Consider the following 13,530-nt stretch of genomic DNA (forward strand, 5'->3'; position numbering starts at 1 on the left):
TAAAAGCCTCGACCTGTCTGCCTATACTTCTCTTCTTTTTTCTTCTTATACTCTTCATATGGAAGCCACTCCTTTGGTTTCCTCTAGTCCTCGTCATACTTATCCCCACTAGTAGCACACTTGAGCTTTTCTGTTCCCAAACTCATCTACATTGCAGTCCTTGGTCAAGTGTGGACCACTACATCTCTCGCAACCCACTCTTATGGCATGTATCGACTGGTCCATTTGTGTTATCCTTCGATCCATATTATTCAGCATGGCCATTACAGCTGCTATTTCTTCAGTTTGGGCCCCTTTACCGCCTTTGATTCCATCTTGCCTAGGGTTGTGGTATTCGCGAGAGTGTTTCGCGAATTCTTCAATTAGCTCCTTGACCTCCCTTGGATTTTTCTTTATCAAAGGTCCTTGAGAATCAAGGAGTTGTCTTGTCATAACGTTGACCCCATCATAAAAGATTGACATCTCTTGTTGCACATTTAGATCATGCTGAGGGCAATTTCTGAGCAAGCCCTTGTACCGCTCCCATGCTTCGTATAATGACTCCCCTGACTGTTGCTCAAAGTTGGCTATTGCCTTCTTGAGTTTGGCTATCTTGGATGGCAGGCAAAACTGGTCCAGGAATTGCTCACGCATTTGAGCCCAAGTGGTAATTATACCCGGTGGAAGTGCTTTTAACCACTCCTTAGCAGCTCCTTTGAAAGTGATGGGAAGCATCCTAAGCAAGACTGTGTTTCTGTTGACATTTGGGACATTGAAGTAATCCGCAATGTCGTTGACTTCATCTAGATGCTTAAAAGCATCCTCATGATCTTTCCCGAAAAATAGGATGTCCTCCAGTGCAGTCAATATGTGCCCCTTCAACTCGAATGTGGCAGTGGCAGGTATTGCGGGTTGGACTAAACTCGGACCCACATCTTCTCAGATCCGCTTCTTGTAAGCTCCCATGGACATCTCTTTAATTTTTGTCATCTCGTTCCTTGGCTCGTTCTCGGGTTCGCTCGTGTGTTCTTCAAATTCCGGCTCGGTATCGCTTTCGGACTCGGTTTGGACGGGCGTATGATCCAAAAGCTCAAGATTGCTCTTGTGCATCGAGGATGAACTTGACTCTCCTGTCTTCTTTCCCGACTTCCTAGAAAAAGCTGACTTTAATTCTTGTAAGGGCGTCTTTTTCTTGTGAATTGCAGACTCAAGATCTTCAAGTGGTGGCACCAAGGGTGTGTTTGAGCTTCTGGTCATGAAGTCCTGCAACTTGCTAAACTAAAAACGTAAAACTGAACTAAAATAAGAAAAACTAACTGACAACTAAAAATCTAGATTTTTTTTAACTTTCCACGTCGTGGCAGGTATCTGGCCACGTCGTGGACTCTGTAACTGACAGAAAAAAATTTATTTTGCTGAAAAATTAACTTTTTGTGGTTTTTACTCCACAAGAAGGATCGATTAATTTAATGCAAATAAATAAGCTAAAAACTAAGTCGTTCCCCGGCAACGGCGCCAAAAACTTGATGTGCACAAAAGTACTCACTAATTCTAATATTTATAACCTAACAAACTTAACTAACTATGCACTTATAGGCAGTGTGCCTAGTCAGATTACAGTATAGCTTGGGTAAGTCGGGTGTCGATTACAGGGAACAGTGTTTCTAATTAATTTACTTATATTAAATTAACCTAATTATTAACAAGTTTAAAAGGGGTTTTATCTGATTTTACAAGATCAGATGAACTTAAATCAACTTCAATAAATAAAAACACACTCTTGTTTAGTTTGAATCCACTTCTTCCTTATGGCTAGCTAATGGTTACAGATTATTAAGTTGGTTTTTAGTTGTATTAGTAATTTAGTTCTAACTTTACCAATAAATAACTAATTCATGTCAAACCATGTATGTTCACACGTAATTAAACACATAACTAATTATGAATGTAAATATGCTATGTAAGATTTGTTATGTAAACGCAATTATGGTCACAATACACGTTCTCTAGCACATCTAAGCTTATTTACTCTAATTACTAACTAAGATTGGTCAATCCTAGCTCTAACAATTTAATGTTCACTAAATCATTAAGTAAAAAAATTCATGCAGTTAATGGTCACTAAGCTACACAGAACATGCAATCAAGCAATTAGAGAAACGAACAACAGCATGCTAGGTTATACAAATCAAACACAAGCAATTTTTACCAACTAAACTTAATCCATAAACATTGAACTATTCATAAGTTGGAAGCTTCATCTAGCTAAACAAGAGTAGCTGGATTCAGCTGCTCATCATAGCAACTAATAAACCAACACAAGTTGAAGTAATAAAAAAACATGTTCTTAATTAACTAAAATATAGACCTTTATTCTTTTTGGTGTTGAAAACCTTCTTCCAGACCCTTTCTTTCGCTCCAATTCGTCTCCTGGAATTCTTTCCTTCAGCCAAAAGGTCCTCTTCTTCGTAATAATCAGGAGCACTTAAATAATCTCCAAAAACCCGTGCCACGTCGTGGGCTTCAAGTTATCCGTACCGTGCAAGGAATCCTCCGAATCGCGATGTTTGTCTTCTAGAATCCTCATGCCACGTCGTGGCCGACTTTGCCACGTCGTGAATTCAGTATCTATCGTGAATTTATTCTTTTCTTGTCTTTCAAGTCTCTCATGTTCTACATATTATCACTTTTGGTCCCTCTCTTCGAAAATCCTTTTAGTTGACTAAAAATAACAATTTAAAGTCATAAGTATCATTATTCTAAACATTTTATCAACTTATTAATAAAAATGTACTTAAATATTGCCAAAAAATAGGTATAAATATGGCAATATCAATCTCATACATTTGAAACCCTATTTTTTAACTAATGCAACTCAAAAGTTTTCTTAATTAATTTAACACTCAAAAGTTTTATAACTTATATTATGTTTAATTAGCATTTAGTGAAAAGTTCAGTATAAAAAGACCAATATTTTGGGAAGATATGCATACAAAGCATATAAAAATTTCAAAAAGAAAACAAACTTAAAGGTTTTTGTGTTTGGTTGCGGTCTTATGACCACTTTTGAAGATATGTTATTATATTAGAGCTTTTAATTTGTATGTTTGTTATACTAATCCGTTTTTATATTTTCTTCGTTTTTTGGATTATTATAATACAGTCGTTGTATATTCTAGTTTAATCCTTAATATATTGATCATATATCATATAGGGTGATGTTGAAAATATTTTAAATATGTTTTTTTTGTTTTGTAATTGTACCGTTTCAAAAAGATAATTAATTAAAACTCATACATATCTTATACTTTCCGTCTCTCTCTCTCTCTCTCTCTCTCTCTATATATATATATATATATATATATATATATATATATATATATATATATATATATATATAGAGAGAGAGAGAGAGAGAGAGAGATAGGTTCTGGTGTTTAAAGTATTTATTGTGTTATTGTACGCATAAATGTGGATCAATCATTGTGAAAGGGTATTAGTGTAATCTTACTATATAATCCGAGTTAATTAAATTTTGATTGATATCAATCAAATTCCTAAATATCAGGCTATTAAATATGGATCTTATCAACGAAAATAATATATATATATATATATATATATATATATATATATATATATATATATATATATATATATATATGCATCATATACGTTTTATTCTATTGCAAGTTGATCGTTCATCATCTTCATATCATATTTTTTATTCTGGTATTTCATTAATGGAGATATGTTGTTCATCCACGTTTTTATTTTGATATTGTTGACTAATCGTTCATCATATGCATATAAATTTTGTTCTATCCATAGTTCAGACTAATCCTTCATCAGATTCATATCATATTTGTTCTTATGATATTTCATTGATGAAATTCATATTTTGAATTTTGTTTTTGTGTTTTTCAGAACAAAGATAATATTGATAACAATAACAAGGACTTTTCTGATAACAATGGTCGGAATGTCATGCAATCCCAAGTGAATTAAGATTTAAAGAAAAAAAGAAGATGTGGGATTTGTTTTTGTGTTGGTCATGATAGGAGGAACTGTCCTCAAGCAGTGGTCAAGAGAGAGTAGATGTTTATTTCGTCAAGATATATTAGGAATTGAATAATGTTTTCAATTTAGTCTTATCGGATTTTATGGAGTTTTATTTCAGTCTAATAATGATATGGAATCATGAATTTTAGGGGTTTATCCTTGTAAGTTTATGTTTTCATTCAATTAATATTAATAATTTTAATTTTAAGTTTGATTAAAATTTCATACATTTTGTTATTTATCATATGCCTACAGATATGTTGTTGTTAATGTATTTTGTTCTCATATTTGTATAGAATAATTCTTCGTAAATTGTGTTATACATAATGTTATATGCAAACATTCTGTTAGAATGATGGTTATAAAAAGTATTTTAATGTAAATGTTGATTACAAGATACAAAATAAACAAAAACACAATTTAATGTATGTTTTTAAATGCATTTTGTTTTTCTATTCGTATAGAATATGTGTTCCCAAATTTGTTTTAATTAATGATTAATCAAAGATTCCGTTAGAATTGTTATTATCAAATTTTTCCAGAATGTTAATTTGTATTACAATATACAGATCAAACATGAGAAAAATAAATTTAGTGTAATTCTTATTACATATATTCTTACAGAATAAGACTGTTGTATAATTATGTTAAGTTGTATTAGAATATACAGAACAAATGTGTGAAAAATAACTTTTTTGTAAATCTTGTTTCAAATATTCTCACAGAATAATAGTCTGGTATATTCACTGATTTATTAGTATATGCGTTTGTGCCGTAATAAATCAGAAATCATTTGTAAATTCATACAAAATATTTTTTTTAAGTTTGCTAAATAAATTAATTAAAAGTCTAATTTAAAACGCAGGATGTTTCGAAGTCTTACATATGGAATTTATTATATTTGGAATATGAATCTGTCAAATATTTACAATATTATGATGAATAATATGATTTTGTGTTGATTCTTATCTTTAAAATGTTTCTAAAAACTCAAAAAAAAAATTGATTACAATGAATGCAGATATCACGCCTTTTTAGTTACATATCAATTACACAGTTTCTCCTTTTTTAATATATACTGAATTGGCTCAAAGTTTGTAAGATTGAATTTATTTTACTTTCTCCAACCATCTGGTGTTTAATCGTGCTGTAAATTATCTTATGGATGATACAGTATCAGCTGGTGACGATCATATTCATGATCAACATGAATATCCTAAGGATTATGCACATGATTATGAAGATTCCGGGTTAGTTGATCATGATTCTCTACATAATATCGATTTTCAAATATCCGAGAATAAATTTAGGTGAATCTACTTTATAAGTTTTTATACTTGTTAATTTTTATAATAATAATGTTGAACTTTTATATTGTTTTTTGCAATATGGCGTAACTTGCACTTGCAAAGATGAGGATTCATTAGAACACATTCAAGATCATATATATGACAATTCCTAATATCAATTCGGTGATTGTAGTAATCATAACCCAGGTGATGTATTTTAAGTATTATATATATATATATATATATATTTATATATATATACGTATCCATTACATATATTCTACTTAAAAGATGCAGAAAACGAAATCGAGTTCATTGACCATGAGGCAGATTATACTATAGCCGATGATAACATTGATTTACAGAAAGGTTAGCATACGAATAAGAATTTTTTTTAATAAACTAGATTAATTTTTTGCCAATTTTTTCAATTTGCTTAAATGTTAATCTTTTTTTTGATGCAAAACAATCTCATGTTACACATGATTATGTTTCTCCTGGTGGATCATCTTATTGGATTCCTGTTGTTTCAGACCACATCAAACCTAAAATCAATTCAATTGTTGATTCATATAGTGCAGCATTATCATTGTATAATAATTATGCATCATTAGCAGGCTTTAATGTCAGGCTTGGACCAATTAGAACCACCGAATCGGGCATTATCACACAACGACATTTGCTATGCAATCGGGAAGGTAAACCAAGAACCGCTAAAGTGGATACTTTAGACCCTCAACATAAAAAGATTCATAGAAGGAAAGACTCATTTAGGTGCGAATGAAAATCAAAAATTGTTTTTATTCTAGTACATGGTACTAATAAATATCTTGTTGCTAAATTTGTTGGACAACATAATCATGAGTTCTTTGGTAAGGACAACATCTTTTTGTTTCGTACAAAGAGGAAACTTGATTATTCACAGGAGATGTTTATTCATAACTTGTCAAAGCAAAATATTAGTGCCTCAAGAGCACATAGATTGTATACCGGACTTCAGGGTGGTTCTGACATTCGAGGTGGGTTGGTTTCTGATTTCAAGAACAGTATGAGAAATCTCAATTCTTACATAGGTTCCAGGGACGCAAAATTCCTTGTAGTGAAGTTGCTGGAAAGGAAAAAAAATATCCCAAGTTTTTCTTTCGAGTTTAAAGTCGTGTAGAAAAAATTGAATTCGATTTTTTGGGCTGACGAAACCGCAAAGTACAACTCCAATGCTTTTGGAGACGTTGTATAAGTATTTTTTAAATTTTGCAATGTTATCACATTTTTTTTGCTTCCAATAATGCTAACCAATTTTTATTTTTTAAAATGGATATGATATGGTTTTCGTACCGTTCACTGGTATAGATAATCATAAGAAATGTGTGACTTTTGGTGCTGGACTTTTGAGTAGAGAAGATGGTTGTTCTTATTCTTGGCTGCTTAGAGTATTTTAGAAAGCATTCAAAAACAACCTATGCTTGTTCTTACAGATCAAGATCCAGTTTTAAACAAAGCTGTTAATGAAGTATTTCCAATGTCAGCACATAGGTTTTGTATGTGGCATATTACAAAAAAAACTGCCAAACAAGGTGAACATTTTTTTTATATTCAAAATAATGTCACTATGTTTACCTTGTTAGTACATATTGTTCAATAAGAATATAATTCTTTTCAGAACAAATGTTCTGACAGAATTACAATTCAAAAGGTAGTTCTGCTAGAATATTTGTCTAAATTCTTTTAGAATTTGTGTTTATACCATTCATACCCTTCATTGGATGTATACCACCATTATATATTTTATTCCAATATATATTTATTATTTTTAATCAGATAGCATCCCAACTAGCCACAAACTCAGCTTTTCGAAAGCGTTTTCACTCTATAATTTGGAGTTCTAAGCTGGAACCACATGATTTTGAAAAGGCATGGAAATCTTGTTTACATGAGTTTAACATTTCAAATAACAAGTGGATGCAAGAGATGTATGGGTTGCGTAGACGTTGGGTGCCTGCATTTTTCAAGGACATACTGATGTCTGGTCTTATGAGAACTACATCATTGTCTAAAGGCCAAAATTGGTCATTTCAGAACAACACCCTTACTGGTTCTTATCTTTTAATGTTCATGATGACATTTGAGGGTGTTATGGAACGTCAAAGGTGTAATCAATTTGTCAATGACTTTAACACTGCTACAACACTTCCTATATTCATCACATCTAGTCCAATTGAACCACATGCTTCAAAGGTCTACACTCGTAAAAAAAATTATCAGGTGCAGAAAGAGATTTCAGATTCTGATAATACTTGTTTCCAAATGAGTGTTACTTCTAATAATGGTGTTGACATTATTATTGTATTGGAGAAGCAAAAGAACATAAGTACAAGGCAACCATCAAGTCCTGTTGTTGATGACAAACTTGAGGAATACCATTACGATTGTCTTATAAAGGATACCCAATACATGGTATATTATTACTTCATTATATAATTATTTTTTTTAATCACACAACAAGACTTTATAAAAAAAACTCATATTTTATCATACATATTCCAAGTTACACACTCAACAATAGATGGTTCATACAAGTGTACCTGCATGCATTTTGAACATGTCGGTCTTTTGTGTAGGCACATATTTTGTGTCTTTAAGTACTACAGTATTGAACAAATTCCTAAAGAATACATTATGAGATGGTGGTGTCGGGATGTTATTCCAACAAAATTGCTTAAAAGACATTTTTCTAATTCTTTGTTAGACAATAACTCTGACATGACAGCTATTGAAATTTTTTTCAAATGTAGATCGTTGCGTTTCATTTTTGAGCCATGATGCATCAAAGTTAAAGTCATACCTTGAAGAGTTGAATAAGCTGAAGAAAAAATTTGTAGATGATTGTCCAACTCCTGAGATGCCATCAAGAGAATCATTCTACAACCAGAGTATAGAATTAACTAATGATGTTCCCGATATTGAGAATCCATCAGATATTCGTAATACGGGAAATGGCAGTCATGGTAAGAGATTAAAATCAAAAAAAAGAAATGCTGGAAAAAGTAAGTTCGAAGCCTAAGCGAAAGTGTGCTTTATGTAAACAGATGGCTAATCATGATAAACGAAATTGTCATCTTAAAAAACGTGTCTAAGTAGTATGCTTTATATGTAGTTTTTTTTAATATTATATTACAGTTTAACTTTTTGTTTCACATTTAGTACTGATATTGCTTACAAATTTCCTAGTCTTTAATATAATTATCATATATGGTTATACATTTTTGCATACTTTTTTATACTTCTTTATCCAAGCTTGTGTCCCCAACTTTATCACTCTGTACAATCATTATTTTCCATTAGTTTTTTTTATTCCCCAAAAACACAATTTTTCCAAATCACATTAAACACACTTAACCTTAAGCCAATTACGTCAATTCTGATAGAACAATGTAATAGCGGAAATAAACAAATCATATCATACTTTTATAGATATTCCAATTTACATACATTCTTTCAAAAGATTGACAACCATTTCGATATTGTATACTTTTAAGACCCTTGAAAAGCACTACTACATAACAAAACAAAAAAATGCATAACTTCAGACAAACATGGAAGAACATAATCTTCATACATTCTACCACTTGTAATCAAGTTATTTTATTCTTTCAGAACATGATGTACAGATAATTCTAACAATTCTTATCCACGATTAATGTGTATCCTAACTTGTAAGAACATAATCTTCATATATTCTACCACGATTAATGTGTATCCTAACTGAAATATAACATTGAAACAAACATGGAAAAACATAATCTTCATACATTCTACCACTTGTAATCAAGTTATTTTATTCTTTCAGAATCTGATGTACAGATAATTCTAACAATTCTTATCCACGATTAATGTATATCCAAACTTGTATCAAACTTCCACAAAAAATGCATATCATAATTACATTCTTGAAAAACAAAACTTACATGTACACTTAAACCATCTTTCATCTCAATCAGTATTGTTACCATAATGTCAACACATGAACTGCAAAAAATCTAAAATTCAACACATTGCATATTTTCATAATTTTCATATCCATATACACATTCCAACATCTATCAAAGACTAACACTTTCCAAAAAAACTACTAGAACAAATATCATTCACATTCAACTGTTTCTCGAAAACAAACACTTTTAGAACAAAATAAAACACCTTAACATAGTTCCCCAAACAAAAAACCTAGACAAAAAGAAACCATGTTACCAAAAGTATTTCAACACAAACCATCCTACCATGATAAGCTGTTTCCCCAAAACAAACAGTCCTAGAACAAAATAAAACAACATAACATAGTTCCCCAAATAAAAAAACATAGACTAAAACAAACATGTTACCAAAAGTCTTTCAACACAAACCATCCTACCATCATAAAATGCCCATCTTAAACTCGACGCCTTCCATATCTCTGCTTCTCCCTGCTTTCCTTCACTTCATTCATCAGAGCCATTTTCTACAATGGATCGAGCCTGTCATACGCTTTTGCATCTTTCTCCAACATACTTTTATACTTGTTGTACTCCGATTTCATAAGCTTTTCCATGTATTTGATTCTTAGATTATTTAAAGCAAGTACATCACTCTGTTTTTTTCCTATAAAACCGCAATCCCAATGCCCTTCATTTTCCCCCATATATGACTCCATATTCCTCATAAGATATAGTCCAAAGTCTGATCCTTCTTTCTCCACTTTCCATGTCATTTTCATTACACGAGCTTTAATCTTGTTGAAAGCTATTGACTTTTGGTAATGCTCTATTTTTAAATAGTTCCCAAGCAATTTTTTCTGCGATACAATACAAACAATATATTACATTTTTTTGTTAACACTACAAAATTCATGTTTTTTAAAACTTACAAAAAATAAATCTTAATCATACCACATGAATGGGTTTTCTTCCATAGATGTCCTCAACAGCACCATTTCGGTTGACATGGTCTATAATGTACTACGTTGGAACCCTTAGATCAAAGCATATCATATAATATTTACTCTTATCAACTATTCGGAAGAAAACCTGGTATAACACAGATTTTATAATAATAAGCAGTTTTTGTATGTTAGGGTTGTAAGTGATAAAAAATAATAATTAATTAAATTACCAGTCCAATATCCTTCAACTTTTCCTGTTTTGGTAGACTTTTAAGGTGTAGTTTCAACATCAAATCAAATAATCTTTGAGTTCTATTAGATGATACTGATGCATCCAATATCTGTTCTGCTTGTATAGTTAAATAAATCAATCAATATAACACCTATTATGGGACAGGAACTAAATTTAAATTGAATACTTAGCAAAAAATTTGTGTCGAAGAAAACTCTCGAAACTGATCCTACATCCCTTAGTTCCTCCATTCTGTTGAGTAATGATGTCCAACAGTCAATGATTATCGCATGAATAAACGTGTTGCTTTTAAAATGATATGCGAATGCTTGATGCAACTCATGACCGCTCCTAATGTTACATATCTCTTCCCTGCTCAACAATTATAAAATGATCAATTTTATAACACCACATTTTAAAAGCAAACCACTAATTTATATTATTTAAATTACCCATAATGTCTTTTTGATGCAAAAACTGAATTGTATAACGCCATTTCATCCTTCTTCACCTTGTCACCCATTCTAACAATCCTTTCAACAAACGGTGATTTTCCATAAACAAGTAACTTTTACTCTCTTTTCCCCTTTTTCCATTGTCATCATCTTCCTCACATACTTCAACTGTTTCCAAGATTTCTTTTCCTCTTTTTTTTCTTTTTTATAACTATCTAACACAACATCATCTGTCATTTTAATTATTGTCGTCAACACTTCAGGATGCTCCAAGAATTGTGAAGAGGTTAGATTTTCTGTATTATCTACCTTTTCCACATTAGGTGTACTGAAACCTCCACAATCATCCTTCTTATCCCCATGATCTACCGATCCTCTAACTGGAGAGAACCCTTCTTCATTACCACCATATGCCCTCCTTTGTTACTATCACCATCAAAACCAGCTTCATTATATTTCATTCCTCCGGTCTCTGCATTCTTCACTTCGTTGAACAACTAGGTTACAACTCGTGGAAACCATGCGTAACAAAGAAAAATAATATTGATAATTAAAAATAATAACAAAACATCAATATTTATAAACTTCATTAAACTATGAGAAATAATTAATTTTTTTTCATAAGCCTCTTCATTTCCATTGCTCTTCTAAAAAATAGATGCATACAAAAAATAGAAATATGTCATTAAATGGCAATCACTCTCCTTGAAAGTAACTGTAATAACTAACAATTTAAAGTTTATAATACTTTAATTCTAAAAGTTGCAAGGCCATAATGCCCTCTTAAGTAATTGTTATTCTTTTTAGCGACGAAATATTTATTAAAGGAAAAAAGGCAAACAGACCACTAGAAGCTAACTGGGATATTACAAAGAAAAACAACGTCTAAATTTAAAGTCTAACAGTAACAGCAATCCATAACTGGGAAACAATAGCAACACCACACTCAAACTAAATCTAAGCATTGAAGCTTGATGTAAAAAACCAAGGCATGAACTATAAAATACAGCAGCCCCAAATTTTTTACCAGAAGCAATGAAAACCGGATAAACCCGAGCCCAACAGAGACTTGCCCAAGCTAACCTGTGAAGTTTGCAAAAAAAGTAAGAGCTCTTGACTTGTAAAAAACCAAAAGAAGCACCAAAACTTTGTGAAACATTTTTGAAATGAGAATGAACTTTGACCAAGACCGTCCACTCAAACTATCTTCCAAGTACCATTTTCTTTATTCCAGTAATAAGGAATACATCTCAAGCACATCAAAACAACTCCAAAACACCCCTCCCAAAATTTAGAAAATGTAGTATCAACAACCAAAATATTTTATAACTTCTTACTTACCACATGATTCCTCGATTTTCAATAACCTAATTCCAATTTTGCCATCACCTACTTTATAACATCCCACCACCTAACTCTAGCTTGCCCCATGAGTCTCGAATATCATTTTCAAAACAAACAAATTTTAAGAAAATAAAGTATCTCAAATATTTTTTGGTCAAACAGATTTCATGGAACTTCTGGATCTCAAATCATACCAACTCGGATAAATTTCAAGATAATAGAAACTAATGAAATGAGAAAAAGAAAACTTACTACTTTCCTTTCATGTATTGGGAAGATAACCAACTTAGCCTTGAATGTATTTAGCCTCTAGACATTAGCTTATAGACCTTCCAATGAGTAGCCTACATAATGCAAAAAAAAAAAAAAAAAAAAAAAAAAAAAAAAAAAAAAAAAACTAATCATAATTAACATGTGACTATAGAAGTAGATATAAGATAAAGATGAGGGATAAATGGTAGAAATATGAATTTATTTTAATTTACTTCAGTTATTTTAGCATGAAGAGACCCCACAGACTTTTCGTTCCTCATCATGTTGAGTGTTGACCGTGTTCTGCCTGCAGCCGAAAACCACTTTTAAATCCTTGACAATAAAAGACCCACCATCCTTGCTCAATTCTAAAAAGAAAATCGAAAACCCTTTCTATACCTTCATTCCAAATTTTTAAAACTTCTTAATAAAGTCCCATCAAAAGATCCTGAAAACCGAGGTATTGTTATGATGAAGCACAAAAATGAAATATAAATGTGATAGATTGATTAGGAGATCAAGTGTAAAAAACTTACGGTTCTACAATTATATCCATAGGTGCAATAAGTAAAACCCTATCATACAAAAACAATGATCGGGATAATCAAGAACATGTAAAAAAACCAACATATTAGCAATAGTAAATACAAAGAAGGGACACTCACCGATATGTCATATGTAGGGGTGTTCGTTTGGATGGATCAGTTTGATCCGATCCAATCAACTGAATCCAAATTGATTTTGGTTTTCAAAACATGGATCCGAATAATCCAAACTAAATTTAAATCCAATCCTATCCGATCCCGTTACAGTTCGGTTGGATCGGTTTTTATAATTCGGTTTTCAAAAACCGAAACATTTTAAAATGACAAATAATTATAATATTACTAAACTTTACACAAGAAGCAAAAATAAATTACTTAGTTGTGATTTGAAATTTATAAACAACTAATAAGAAGATATGTTATAGTTAAATATTTTATAGATAAAAAACTTTTGAGT

General features: G+C 31.3%; 1 non-coding gene across 1 annotated transcript; it reads left to right on the plus strand.

Annotated features, from left to right (window-relative positions):
• The first annotated feature begins 478 nt into the window (after positions 1–478).
• LOC145080643 (small nucleolar RNA R71) lies at positions 479–585 on the plus strand. The gene has a single exon (XR_013695237.1). It is a non-coding gene; the product is annotated as a small nucleolar RNA R71 (small nucleolar RNA).
• Positions 586–13,530: the final 12,945 nt, after the last annotated feature.

This window comes from Lactuca serriola, chromosome 1 (genome assembly GCF_051521515.1).
Source record: "Lactuca serriola cultivar US96UC23 chromosome 1, Lser_US96UC23_V15, whole genome shotgun sequence".
NCBI lineage: Eukaryota > Viridiplantae > Streptophyta > Magnoliopsida > Asterales > Asteraceae > Lactuca > Lactuca serriola.